Source organism: Schistocerca cancellata, chromosome 6 (assembly GCF_023864275.1).
Source record: "Schistocerca cancellata isolate TAMUIC-IGC-003103 chromosome 6, iqSchCanc2.1, whole genome shotgun sequence".
NCBI classification, from domain to species: Eukaryota; Metazoa; Arthropoda; class Insecta; order Orthoptera; family Acrididae; genus Schistocerca; species Schistocerca cancellata.
Window position 1 is genome coordinate 364,839,500 of NC_064631.1, and position 14,130 is coordinate 364,853,629.

Genomic DNA, 14,130 nt, shown 5'->3' on the forward strand with positions numbered 1-14,130 from the left:
GATCTGAGACTTACAACCAAATGCAATAACTTCAGTGTTTCATTTTCGTTGTCAACTGCTGAGTCATGGGCTTCAGAACGTGTGACTGCAGACGGACTTCCCAGTGTTCCACAATAAAACGAAAGGCAATCACTGTTAAATCTCTGCACTGACATGGCTCGAGCTCATTTCTGAATGGTAATTTTCAATATTTTGCAAGCTACTGAAGAGATCTATGTGTGAGAATTTTTATCTTACACTCTCTGAAACAAGAAGCCAAACTGAAACACAAGTATCTCATTGTGAGAAGGTGGTTTTCTGCTCAGGCAGCCTCGGAACCATGCCAGTTACGTTAACCACACATCGATTCCACTTTTGGTTCCAGCTGTCCCATACTCTTTGCCATAGTCACAAAAACAAAACAAGTGAACATTCAGTTACTTTTTTTTGCTGTCTGTTTCAGAGCGTTTACAGTTTTGCCTACTCTTATATTACTGCAAATAATCTTCATTCCAGCTTTTCTTCTTCTTTTCTTCTTTTAGTGTTCAACCCTGAGGTTGGTTTGCAGCAGAGCGCCATTCCTCTCATCTGTCTGCTCTTCTAAGCACCTCTTCATTTGTTACTTTATCTCTCCAGCTGATCTTCATCATCCTTCTATAACACCACATCTCCAGGGCCTCTAGCCATCTTCTCTCTTCTCTTCCAATTGTCCAAGTTTCACATCCGTATAGGGCCACACTCCAAACGAAACCTTCCATGATACGTTTCCTTATTTTCAGACTGATGTTGTTGCTGGTGAGTAAGTTCCTTCTCCGATTAAATGCAATTTTGGCCTTTTGTATTCTGGTCGCAATTTCTTTCCAGCTTCTACCATCTCTTGTGATTTTACTTCCCAGGTAAGTAAATTCCTCTATCACTTCTAGCTCCTCTCTTCCAATTCTCATTCTCAGAGGTTCATATTCTGCTCCTGTACTGCATACCATGACTTTAGTCTTTTTCTTGTTTATTCTCATTCCATACTGATTGCATAGAATTTTTTCTGGTTTTTTCTGAGGACTTCCTCTAGATATTCTTTTGTCTCCGTGACTATAGCAATATCATCTGCATAACGTAGCATGTCTATCTTCTGCCCATTAATTTTGATCCCCACCTTAGTAGTTTCTCGAACTTGGTCTATAGCTTCCTGGATGTAAGCATTGAATATAAGAGGAGAGAGAGCACATCCTTGCCTTACCCCTTTTCTGATATTTGCTTCTTGTTCTTGGTGACAGTTTGTAATCACTACCACCTCATTCTTATAGAAACTGAGTATCACACGGATGTCTTTGTACTTTATTCCACTTTTCCTCAGCACTCTGAACATCTCTTGCCAGATAACGTTATCAAATGCCTTTTCCATGTCTACAAAGGAAATATAAGTTGGTTTATTTTTCTGTAATTGCTTTTCGATACCGAGTCTCAGTGCCAGAATCGCCTTGCGAGGTGCCGGGGCTCGCAGTGTATTTAACACTAAATTCTTCTTGAATCTTCATATGGAAATGATGCTCTAAGCCCCCCTTTTCTAACTCCGACTTTTGGTGTTGCACATGGGTTAAGAAGAAACGCAAACTGACTGTAATCGACCCTGCAAGTGGAGTAGAAAAGAGTTTGGCACCTGCAATAATTTAATTTGATAAAGGAAAGTTTCATTAACGTAGTGAGAAGTGAAAGGGTTGCTTTACCGATCCACAGAATGAAAGTTCTGTCCACAATAACAATTTGATTTATTATGACTAAACTCAAAATAATAAACAAAACACATGAAACATTTACAATACGTCAAATTGGATACTCAAATAAATGCTGTGAAGGTGAAGTTGTCCATAAACTAGCTTGTGACGTTTATGACCAAGTGGTATGTGGAGCCAATTCCTTGCAACTCAAATCTTAAGAGAAACACCCAGCCAACCCAACATTAATTGCTGCTACAGTAGTGAGAACTCAGGCAATGAACATCCGAGGCAGAACCACGTAAGAAAAGAGGGGAACAGGCGCGCTCTGCTGAGCTCGTATTATAACAGAGCAAATTCTGTAATCTGCCGGTGCTGCGGACATACGTTACCAAGCTGTCTTCTTAACCGCAAGGACACGATGTGGCGTACCGGATGCAATGGCTGGTTGCTTCGACGTCCCGTCGTGGTGATGATAATGTCGCGAGTGTAGCCCAAAACAAATTATCCTGGTCTGCTTGTTCCAGACGAAAGACTTCCTATCAATACAAATGCTCCTCTGAGGGAGACAAAGAAGGCTCGCCACACAATCACTGACAGTACAGTGATTGATTTTAACAAGCGAAGTCACATAGTAACTCCGATACAGTCAACTTTAGCCAAAACTTCTCAAGATGGACAACACAGGCTGCTTGTACGCAGAACGCTCAATTGCCAACTGTACTCGGAGAATTACGTTGAAGTCGAAACTTCAGCAACTTCGTCAAACAGTTACAATTAAATGAAAGTATATTAGACAGCCAACGGGAGGCAGGCTTTCCAGAGCAGCGAGAGCTCAGTCTTGTAACCTACCCTGACCGAAAGGCGAGAGCCGACTCTCTCAAGAGCACCTGTACAAGCCGAACACAGAACATTCCCGCCCCCACGACAGTGACCGTGGATAAACGTTCCAATTAGCAACTCGAAAACCGGCGGAAAATTCCACTCTATTGCCGAAGCACTACCATTCCACCAATGGAGATTCTTGGCGCCAATTTCTGCGCCGATTTTGCTACGTCACGGAGCTATGCCCTGAGCAAGCCAATCACAGTTACGATTTTGCAGAAACCGCGGGAATTTGCGCGCCAAGACTGCCTGGGAACACAAGTCATTCCCACGCCTCGCTGGTAGCCCGCCAGAAAGTGTTTTCACTAAGTTTCTGCGAAGTAACGGAATCTCTAGCCCAGCCGCTCGCCAGACACCTGTGGGCATGTCACTCCCGCTCTTATGACAATATCGGCGTCTGGAAAGCATCCCCTCGACGCCATCACACCCGTCGGCGTAACCCTTTCAAGATTAGCAGAGCCCGCCTGTCACCGGACCACCCGGCTGACGAGAGACGCAGCGAGGGAAGTCCGCGTGTGAAGGAATAGCGACTTTTCACCGCATGCAATTACAGAAGAAAACCGAATTGCTCAGAGTAAGATAGAAATATGAGAGGGGGGCTCATGCCACCTATCAGCTTCTCTTGTTCCCAGTCCCCTTCTGAAACCAAACTGATCTTCACTCCACATATCCTCCACCTTCAATTCTCTTTAGAACTATTTTTACGAGAATTTTTGATGCATGTGATATTACGTTAGAGTTTGTTACTGTTCGCATTACTCTCTAAAGTACTGGAGGGGACTAGGAAATGCCGTTAAGGTCCTAGACCCAATGAAGGGGGTCTATACCTCCACGTGGTAGAGAGTGGGCAACATCACTTATGGCTAACGTAGACAGGGAGCGAGGGATGACCGGGATTACTCATCACCCCAGCATATGCTGGACAGGGCATCCTCTTGCGCTGGAAATGTGAAATCATTTCCAAAGGCGGAAGAACCAGCTGATGATCAACGGCATAGGATGTGGAAGGCAACGGGGAACCACCACATTACAGAACTGCGGTTATCCCAAGCATCAGTGGTAAAGCAGCTTTGTTACTGATATCAAATACTGGCAAAGTCAAGCGCCGGCGCACCAGTCGGTAACGGAAGAGAAGAGACGGCTGTGAGAAGAAGTCGGCTAGTAGCACGCTGACCGAGCCCTCTCCAGGAAGACAACGCGACAGCAGCGGCCCGTATGTGAAGAGGACATAAGCGCCGCGTCCGACTGGTGCCACCCCCAGTTCAATAGCAGTTTCAGGTTGTCCACTTCAATAGTAGCTTCAAGGTTAGCGACTTGGATATTAGCGTCAACGTTAGCGACTACGATAGCAGTTCAGAAAAGACTTTTGTCAGTTTGAGATCAGCAGTCACTGCAAAGACATTATTTCGTATGTCGCCTTTTGCTTGCGACACATCAGTGTAGTTGCCAAAGTTAAGTATTGCAATTTTCTTATTGTAATAAAACTCGTTAATACGACCTGTTTGATTGTTTCTCTAGCGAATCGAGTATGCAGGCTTCCTAGACAAAACAAGATTGACGACGAGGCTGGACGAAACAATAAAGCACTTCTCAAGTATTTCTGCATTGGTGTTGTCATCCAAAGTGCATTTTATCGTGTTGCTTGCGTCTGTGTGGTAATAATAGAAAAAAAAATATGTTCATTTTTCATTCCAAATGTCTGAGAACTTTTTAAAAATTGCAGAGGTCCATTCATTTTAGTTTATTTTTCTTTTAGCAGTTAGTGGTCATTTCTCTGTGAATACACAGAATTGGTGAGTGTACAAACAAATAATTTTCTTCAGTTTCTCCCAGAGTATTTGTTAATCGACAGCTTATGGATGTACTGCTGGTTCACAGTGTCTGATGGGTCTCTATCTTTTTATTTTGGTATGATTTTGGTATGATTATTGGTAGTTGTTTTACTGGGATGAACGCGAAAAATCACGAAGTTTTAATTGTAGCAAACAATTGCTTGTGCATTGTTGCTCAGCTTTGATGATATTTATTGGAAGAACTTTTGGGATTCATCTCATACCGATTAAAATCCGAAATAATTACGCGTGCTAAGTACACTAGCTTGAAACTATCACTCACTGGTCTCGCTTCCGGGAGGACGGCGGTTCAAATCCCCGTCCGCCCATTTGGATTTAGGTTTTGCGTGACTTCGCTAAATCGCTTGAGGCAAATGCCGGGATGGTTCCTTTGAAATGGCGCGGCCGATTTTCTTTCTCATCCTTCTCTAACCCGAGCTTGTGCTCCGTGCCTAATGACCTCGATGTCGACGGGATGTTAAACGCTAACCTTCCTTCCTCCTCCGAAACTATCATGCGTATAAATGTCTTTGGCGCCAGATGGATTTAACTAAAAAGGGGCGAAAGGATTTGTTATCGATGTTAGTGGAACGGCAACAATTCTAACATAAGCGTAATAAAACATTGCTGTGTAACAGGTAAACGTGACACTCCAACACGACGACCTTGATTAATTTGCAAAGTTGCGCACAGCCTCCATGGAACACGATGAGCTGATGGGTACACTTTGCCAGAGCCTAATCAACAGTGGCTTCTGTCTGCCAGCGACCTTGTCAGCAGTAAAAAAATAAAATCTTGCGATATGACGTTGTGCCATCTGCTGGATCACTCAACTTTACTTGCCAGTTTCCGTCTACAAGAGCCTCAAATCCTGACGATTGAATTAATATTATTTGGATGTGTGCAGTGCAATCATTACATTAATGTTGAAGCCTATATCTGAATCGTAACCAGCCTGTGACAAGGGTACACTAATGACATCAAATTTCAACTTTTGTACCTCATTGTAGTCGCGTAAACAGAAACGGATTTGAGTAAAGTCATTCCAGTCAACAGCAGAAGGTATAGTCAGCATGCCTTGTAGGAGAAGAACTGTGAAGTTTGAAAAGTTGGAGAGAGATAATAGCACAAGTAAAGCTGGGAGAGCGTTTTCAAAGAAAGAATAGATTCCTTTTATTGCAGCTGACACACAATTTTGTTGTACAAGTTTTAAATTTTGGATCTGATTTTGCCAGTGGTCGAAACAAGTCACTAATGTAATACAATAAATAAATTAACGATATAGACGCTATTATTCGTAAAAAAATTACGTGTGCTGTGTTAATTGCTGGTCATAACATGTTAGTTGCATAGAATTATGTATACTGTTATTTTTATTTAGAGATAAAGGTCATCAAAGCTGTTCCTGGTCGAGTGAACAGACGCAGTGGAAATGTTGGTCGCCCAACGAAGGCTCGCGATTACATGCTATGGAATTTCTTTCTGGGAACCGACATACCTGAAGGAAAAATGGACACCACAAAAATTACGTGACTGAAAGTGATAATAATGAGAACTTGCAAACACGCCAGATGAAATTCTGGAATGCAGAGACAAGTAAAACCCACCGTGGTGGATCTCAGGTAATGGTGCTGCCGCAACATAACCTTGACTGGGAATCATTGCTCTATGGGATATGAGAGACACTCCTCTAGCTGCTGGGTTTGTGAGGATAGTACCTTCAATCACAGTATTTTAATTTGTAAATGGGTAAGACTGTAATGTTTTGAACAATTCACATTCCATAGTACTATTTTAATCATAACCCAATAAGTCATAGATACAAATATTTTGTTTTTGTAAAACCAAAAGTGAGAAAGAAAACAGTAAATTATTTTGTAAGCAATTCTTGTTTGAATGTATATAAAAGCAGAAAGAGTATGTATGGGACAAACAATTTGTCTAATAGTTTACTTCACCTCCTATTGTAGTTGAAACTGACTGTAAAATAGAAATCAAAGCCACATATTTTCAATGCACAGCACAGTGTTTCTATCCCACAGTCAGCTTTCAACATAAAACCTGTATATTGTCATAAAAATATAAGGTACTCCTATCTAAATGTAAAAATTTGATGCAAATTCGGTCAAGAAGATTTCGAGATTTTTGCTAACAAATTTCCCCTTTCATTATTTAATATAAATTTATTTTAGAATCAGGTAATCAACCACTTCAGTTGTAAATTGTTTTATTAGTTCAAAAATATAACTATAAGCCCATCCTCAGGGGGGTAAATGAAGAAACTGCAATAAGAGACTGTATAAAACTCAAGACTTGTTACAATAATAATATGGATTCACTGTCCAACTATGAATATGAGGTTGATATTGTTGGGTTAGTAAAAATGAAAACACAAATGTCATACCAGATAACCACAAAATAAACTAAGGAAAGTAACTGGTCAGAGATAGTTGGACAGTGAATCCCTGTTATTATTATAACAAGTCTTATACAATCTCTTATTATAGCTTCTTCATTTTTACTTTTGCCATCTTGTACACCTGAAGATGGGCTTACAGTTGTCCAAAACTGATCATATTTTTAAACCAATAAAACTATTTTCAACTGAAGCAGTTGATTGTCTGATTCCACTATGTAACTCAGTTGCAGATGTCCTTCCTACCGAATCTTATGTATTTATATATTATAGGCATTGAAAATACATAGCCCATATCTTTGTGAATGTTCATAAGAGTATCATGTAAAAATCAGTCAAGAACTTACACAGATTTTTGGTAACAACGTATCCTGCATGTAGTTTATATCTGTCTGAATGTTTAAAAGAGTATCATGTAAGAATTTGAAGTAAATTAGTCAAGAACATTATGAGATTTTTGGTAACAATATTTTCCCTTTATATATTACATATATATTTACATGTTGTATGCATCTGAAATATTGTAGTGTGTGTCCACTCGAATGTTCATTAGATTATCCTGGAAAAAATTGAAGTAGATTGGACAAGAACTTTTTTAGACTTTTGGTAACAATTTCCCTTTTATAGTACATAAATATTTACATATTATATATATTAAAATGTAGCGTATGTCCATATGAATGATCATTAGAGTGTCATGTGAAAATTTGAAGTAAATAGTTCAAGAACTTTTTGAGATTTTTGGTAATAACGTTCAACTTTATAATTTACATGTGTAGTCATATCTTAAATAAATCAAAGCAATACATAGCCTATGCACATTGGAATATTCATTAACATAGCATTAGAAGTGCAATAAATTTGTCAAGTACTTTTCAAGATTTTTGGTTCAAAATGGTTCAAATGGCTCTGAGCACTATGGGACTTAGCTTCTGAGGTCATCAGTCCCCTAGAACTTAGAACTACTTAAACCTAACTAACCTAAGGACATCACACACATCCATGCCCGAGGCAGGATTCAAACCTGCGACCATAACAGTCGCGTGGTTCCAGACTGTAGTGCCTAGAACCGCTTGGCCACCTCAGCCGGCAAGATTTTTGGTAACAGCATTAAATAACGACTTGACTGTATATAGTAGAATAGATTTATATCAACTTACCTTCAATTAGTCTGCTCTTCAGATTTATCAGCAGTATCAGAAAGTTTCCAAGAAATTTACAAACATGCTTTCCATCTGCAAACAAAATAGCTTTGTGACAAGCTCATGTGCAATGCATATACTTGTAGCATCTACCACTTATAGCAGCACTAAGCAAGTACATACTGCAGCAGAGCTACAGCTCGAATGTTGACTGAGTTGCAAAATTTAAGAATAAAAAGCTAAAGCCTGCTTCTATCACAAAGTGATACCTAAACCACATAGCTGCCCACTTTTATGGTATGTATATATTCACATAATAAATGTACATGGATCTACAATACAATGGCAATTATTTATAAATTATGGAAGCATAAGTAACACCTTGAGATAAAAACTACATCAAGAACATTTTTTTTACGAATTTGCCTACCAGAATCCTCTCATCCAGCAAACCTAAAGTGTTTTAAGAATCTGAGGTGAATAATTTCTTTTAGAACATTAGTAAAGACGAAAAATGCATTAAGAAGAGTCTAAAAATTAAAATAGAAGAAATAATTTCTTGAATAATACTTTGTTTACAATGGTGTAATACAATATAGACGAATATTTCGTTATTCTTGCATGAAATGTAAGATAATTGTCATACAGTGAACCATATTTGGCTGCTTTATGAAGTAAAAATAACTACGACATTATCATAACTTCAAGTGAAAAATACAAATGAAGATTAAACTCAGTGTAACATCTCAAGTGAATTTAAAAAAGCAAATGTACATTTAGATTGAAAAACTGTGATAGTGTGGTACGATTTACAAGTACCTGGTATTTACACCACAGGACAAGTAACAGTATGTTTACAAGTGGTGTAAATATTTATTTCCAGTATAAAAAATTTATTCAGATTTGGATTGAATATATAATAATACATATTATGATTTGCAATGATGAAATAACATTGCATTCTTTTGGTAACATAAACCAAAAAGTCGTTGTCAGGCAATTCAACAGAAATGCTGAAATGTTACAACAAATGATTTCAGTACCTCTGCAGAAAAACAATTAAGGCTGATCTTGGTTCATCACATTCTGGTATCTTCACTTTTTTTTACTGTTGAATACAGCTTGGGCAGATAGGAGAATGTCCATTCATTATTTTACAACAGCCATTCAAGTGAATAAATCAGTGTACAATATTATTATTGTCCTATGGTACCTTTTATTTTAGAGAAAGCTAAGGAATTTAGCAATTCTTTGAGGTTATAAAAGGAGGTAAGTGAGGTGGATTAATTACTGCCTGGCCTGGATTGTGTCAAAATGGCCACTTGGGCAATTCATAACAATTAAGAGTGTAATTTTCAGCCTTTTCAAGACCTTGCAGTCTTTAACTTTCTGATTTCAAGGTCATATAATAGTTTTCTCCAGGTCAGCTCATCAGAGAAACCATATGCCTCCTGCATACTGATCTAAGGCACTATAGGTATTTTTTCCAGATTTTAAAACTAACCATAATAACAAAGTATTGCACTAGGAAATAATTCGTTCACACCTTCCTTGCATATATATATATATATATATATATATATATATATATATATATATATGGAATTATTTGTAAGCATGAAAGTAAATGTGCAGTGGTCTGAGCCCTTTTGTACCTTGCTTGGAGAGGGAGGGGATAGAGAGGCTATCTATTGGGATATATTTTATTAGATTATGTATGTAAAGACTCATCAAGGGTTGCAGCATTAACTAATATTGTAGTTATGGAATCATTTTCTTATACCCTTTATATTGTGAGCACAAATGTAGTGTATATTGCAGTTGTGAGAAGGAGTGGGGACTCATGGTAAGACTACCAACCTTTACTATGGTGTTAGCACTCTTTGTTCTCTGTACAAGGAAGAATCCCCTATTTCTCTATTGTAGAGAAGTTCAAATTTACTGTTAAATATATGATTTTTGTACCCTGTACAATGAACAAAATGTTTTCCCTATTACAGAGAGATACCATTATTCTGGTTGGAATTTTCTCAGATAGGACAGTCCAGTAGACTTGATCATATTATTAATAGTTGAAATAAATACCTTAAGGAACAGAACATGCTATAAGAGTCTTCCACCATGAGTGCACACTATAATTATATACTGATGTCATTCCCTAACAAGTTTTGACGGAGATTATTATCTAAATACATGTTTGTATTCAAAACAAATTATGAAAGAATTCTTTGTAAAATACAATTTAGTGTATTTTATAATGGGTTTTTCAGATTTAATTTATGAAATGTAGAATCTGGCATGGGTTTATGTGGCTTTTTACTGGGTGGGAATAATTTGTACGGGCTTTTTACAAAGAAATTTCTACATTTTAACTTTACTATATGCTATGTTTTGATTTATAAATTTTTGTAAGTGGGAGGCTGGCTTAATTGGATATATTTGAGTTAGTTATGTTTATTTCAGTATAAAATGATACAAAATCATCATCTCCATAAATATTTAGCTCCAGTTTTTTGGAAAAAGTAATCTACATTTTTGTATAAGTAACTCACTAACTAAATATGCATTCATGTTCCAAGATTCGGCATAACAAATTTTAAGTGAATAATTACTTGAATTATGTGTAATGCATTGATAAACTTCAGTGCCATTATGGTAGTACAAAAATAAAATACTAAGAAACAATGAAGATAATATTACATGAATCAAAATACTTTGTAAGTCTACTTTGTACCAGAACTATGTAAAGCACAATAGAACATTATATATATATATATAATGTTCTATTGTACTTTATATATATATATATATATATAAAGTGGTCAGAAATGTATATAAAGGATTACAAATGTTAAATGGCCATATGTGCAGTATATACAAGAACATATTTTGTTCAGAGATAAATTCAGAAGATGACCGTTTTCGCTTGGCTTGATGTTTTTTACACATTCTCGGGAACATCACTTATGACAGTCCACCAGTAATATGCTAAAATATTGGTGCTCCACTTTCTGGCATACCTCTTCTCAAATGTGGCAATATATTGATGAAATTTCTCCCTATGTTCATCACTTACTGTATCACAATCTTTGGGGAAGAAGTCAAGATGACTCTGTAAGAAACGCATTTTCAGTGACTTGTTGCAACCAAGTTTTTCATAAGATAACAACATGTTATCTACAGTATCCTTGTAATTTATTGATCATTTGTTCCCTGAGAACTATAAACAGACTGTCTTAAAACATTCCCATGCATGCTTCTCATCACCTTATATGATCCCGTCAAAAGTATGGTCTCCAAAAAGCTCTTGAATCTGTGGGTGTACAAAGATGCCCTTTTTTTACATTGCTTTGCATTGCTTAAGTAAGGGAATTTTCGCCTTAAGTACTTAAACGTGTCACCATCTTTGTTCAGTCCCTTAACAAAGTTTTTCATGAGACCCAACTTGATGTGCAAGGTTGGGAGCAGAATCTTTTTAGGGTCTACAAGAGGTTCACTCTTAATGTTCCTTAAAGAGATTTTCTAGTGGGCCATTCATGTTTACTGTAATGAAATGCACAAGCTCAGTTATTCCATTCACAGATAAAGCAGCAATATTTAGTATACCCTACTGCATACATAATAGCAGTGCAACCACTTTCAAGTCACCAGAGATCTGCCATTGAGAGCCATTATACTTGATGGCTTGTAGTAAAATTTTCATATTTTGGTATGACTCTTTTATATGCACACTATGCCCAACTGGAATGGAAGGAAGCTCATTACCAATAGTTAAAAGCACTACTTTTAAGATCAACTTTGACGAATCAATAAAGAGTTTCCACTCATAAGGATTGCAATTAATACTGAGGGCATTCTTTAGACTGTTTATGTCTACATATGCCACAAGACTATCTTGCATGTTAAAAAAAGGAGTGAATTGTTGCTCTCTTCTGTGGTAGAATGAGACATTTACATTGCTTTCCAGAAAATTACGCTGCTGCAATCTTGATGCTAAAACCTCAGCCTTACCTTTAGAGAGCTCCAGATCTCTAATGAGATCACTTAACTCATTTTGAGACAATTTTTTTGGATCATGATATATTTGGAAGAAACTCTATCTCTTCTGATGTACATGGTTCAGGAAATGCAGAATCTCCATCAGAAGTAATCTCATACTCTGTCAGTGGTTCAGGTATTGGCAATACTTCCCCATGTGCAACTGGACGTACAGCAGATGGAATGTTGGGACAGATCATTGTCTGCTTCTTCTACTTAAATATCCACTTTTTGATAAACCCAGGATTTATCCTGATCACCTATTTTGCACCCAAAATAACAACTGTAAACTTTTTAATCAATAGAATTATTTGCTGTTTTAGTGAGGCAAATGTTACTTCTCCACACACATAGCAAAATCTGTCAGCACTGTTAATACAAACTCGTGACATTTTTGTTCACTTCAATAGCAGTCAACTTGAAAAACTGGTAGTTAAACTGGAAACAAATGTGCAAAAATAATTACATGCAATATTAAAATCACTGAAGTTGAAGATGAGGGAGACAAAAAGATCGCTAAAATTGGTATCAGAATGTTTATATCCAAAATATTGCACACAAGTAAGACCAGGGAAAATAATATAATCCATTATTACTAGTTATTTTGACTGACAAATCATTATAATATTTGATTTTAAACTTAACATTAAAATCTGTATATAATTATCTCCCTGTAATAAAACAGTGTAAAATGAAAACTAGAGCTAATTTTGAATTGTCTTTGTGATATTCATGATCAGCACATTATAACAGATAGGAACTGGCTATTTTGATTGGATTTACATTTTCATTGTTGCACAGTGTAACCGAGTAGCTTTCAGATGAACCATTCTAGTGTATTAGCACATTTTTAAATTTTCTCTGTAAAGAATAATGAAGGTAGTAATGTACATAAAAGGGACAATATAAATGTACTAGGTTGTTAAATAGTTTAAGTGTGATAAATGCCTCAGACTAGGATCTAGTTACATTGGTATTCTTAAACTTCAGTTATAAACCAAGAATAATAATAAATGAATAGGTAAAGCATTGTACTAAAATGGATGCTTCCAACATATCGAAATATTATTACACTAACAAAACAGATCCAGTTAATATAATTCTTTTGTTAAAGCCTGTGTTGTTCAGTGACATTGGAAAAAAGAAAGAAAAGGTAATGATAAATTAATAACACAGAGAAATTTTATACTTATCTGATACAAATGCAGTTTGAAGCTTTTAAGAAGTAAACCATTGTATTACAAATGTTTTAAGTGGGTGGGAAATTTATTATTGAAAAAAAATACAAATATGAATCAAGTTCAAGTATGTGAATGAAAAAATAATTTCTGTAATACAATAATTATTGTTTCTATTAGATTATGTAAGAAACAGAAATCCACTTACTCATTCACATATGGCAGCATACATGAGGGTACAGAAGTTTTGCGTAATTAAAGTCGTGATTTTTTCCCCCAAGACGCAGAGCTGCTAAGTATGCTCATCACCATATATAAATGAGTAAATGTCTTGTTCAAAGTTATTTTAAAGGTATATTTGTATTGAAGCACATGTCTGCATGTTTGCAAATGAAATTTTGTTTTAGTACTAATATTTGTCTGTGTTGTGTTATTATTTCGTTTGTAGTACTCCCTGTGAAGAGTGCAGCTGTTGGAGTTTGCCAGCAGACACCTTCATGCTACATAATGTACATCAAGGAACTTCAGTACTACACGGCCCCTGGGAGTGGGCAACATCAACAAGCACCATGGAATATTGTATATTCAACAAAGAGTAGATGAAATATTATAGCTGTAGTTGCTAGTATGTTTTAGTTTAGTTCTGTTATCCACACTGATATCATACTCAACATGTTCATGTAATAAATGTACATGGATGTATAATCCAGTGGTACTTATTTATAAAGTGTGGCAGAATAAGTAATATCTCGAGAACAAAACTGCATCAGGAATAGTTTTTATGAATTTGGCACCCAGAACGGTCTCAGTAGATACCTTATTGCTTGCAAGACACATTAAATACGAAAACCACTGTCAGCAAAATTACAGGACATAAACCTCTCCTGCAAGTAGGCAATGAAGCCCTATTTACTTGTGCAAAGAACAAATTCCATAATCTTCGTAGGTGTG

At 36.7% G+C, this 14,130-nt stretch overlaps 1 long non-coding RNA gene across 2 annotated transcripts in view; it reads left to right on the forward strand.

Annotated features, from left to right (window-relative positions):
- LOC126191211 (uncharacterized) overlaps positions 1 to 13,852 on the forward strand; it is a 292,218-nt gene extending 278,366 nt beyond the window's left edge. For both annotated transcript variants that reach the window (XR_007538329.1, XR_007538330.1), the window contains exon 3: positions 13,628 to 13,852. This is a non-coding gene — a long non-coding RNA (uncharacterized LOC126191211). The remainder of the gene's footprint in view (positions 1 to 13,627) is intronic.
- Positions 13,853 to 14,130: the final 278 nt, after the last annotated feature.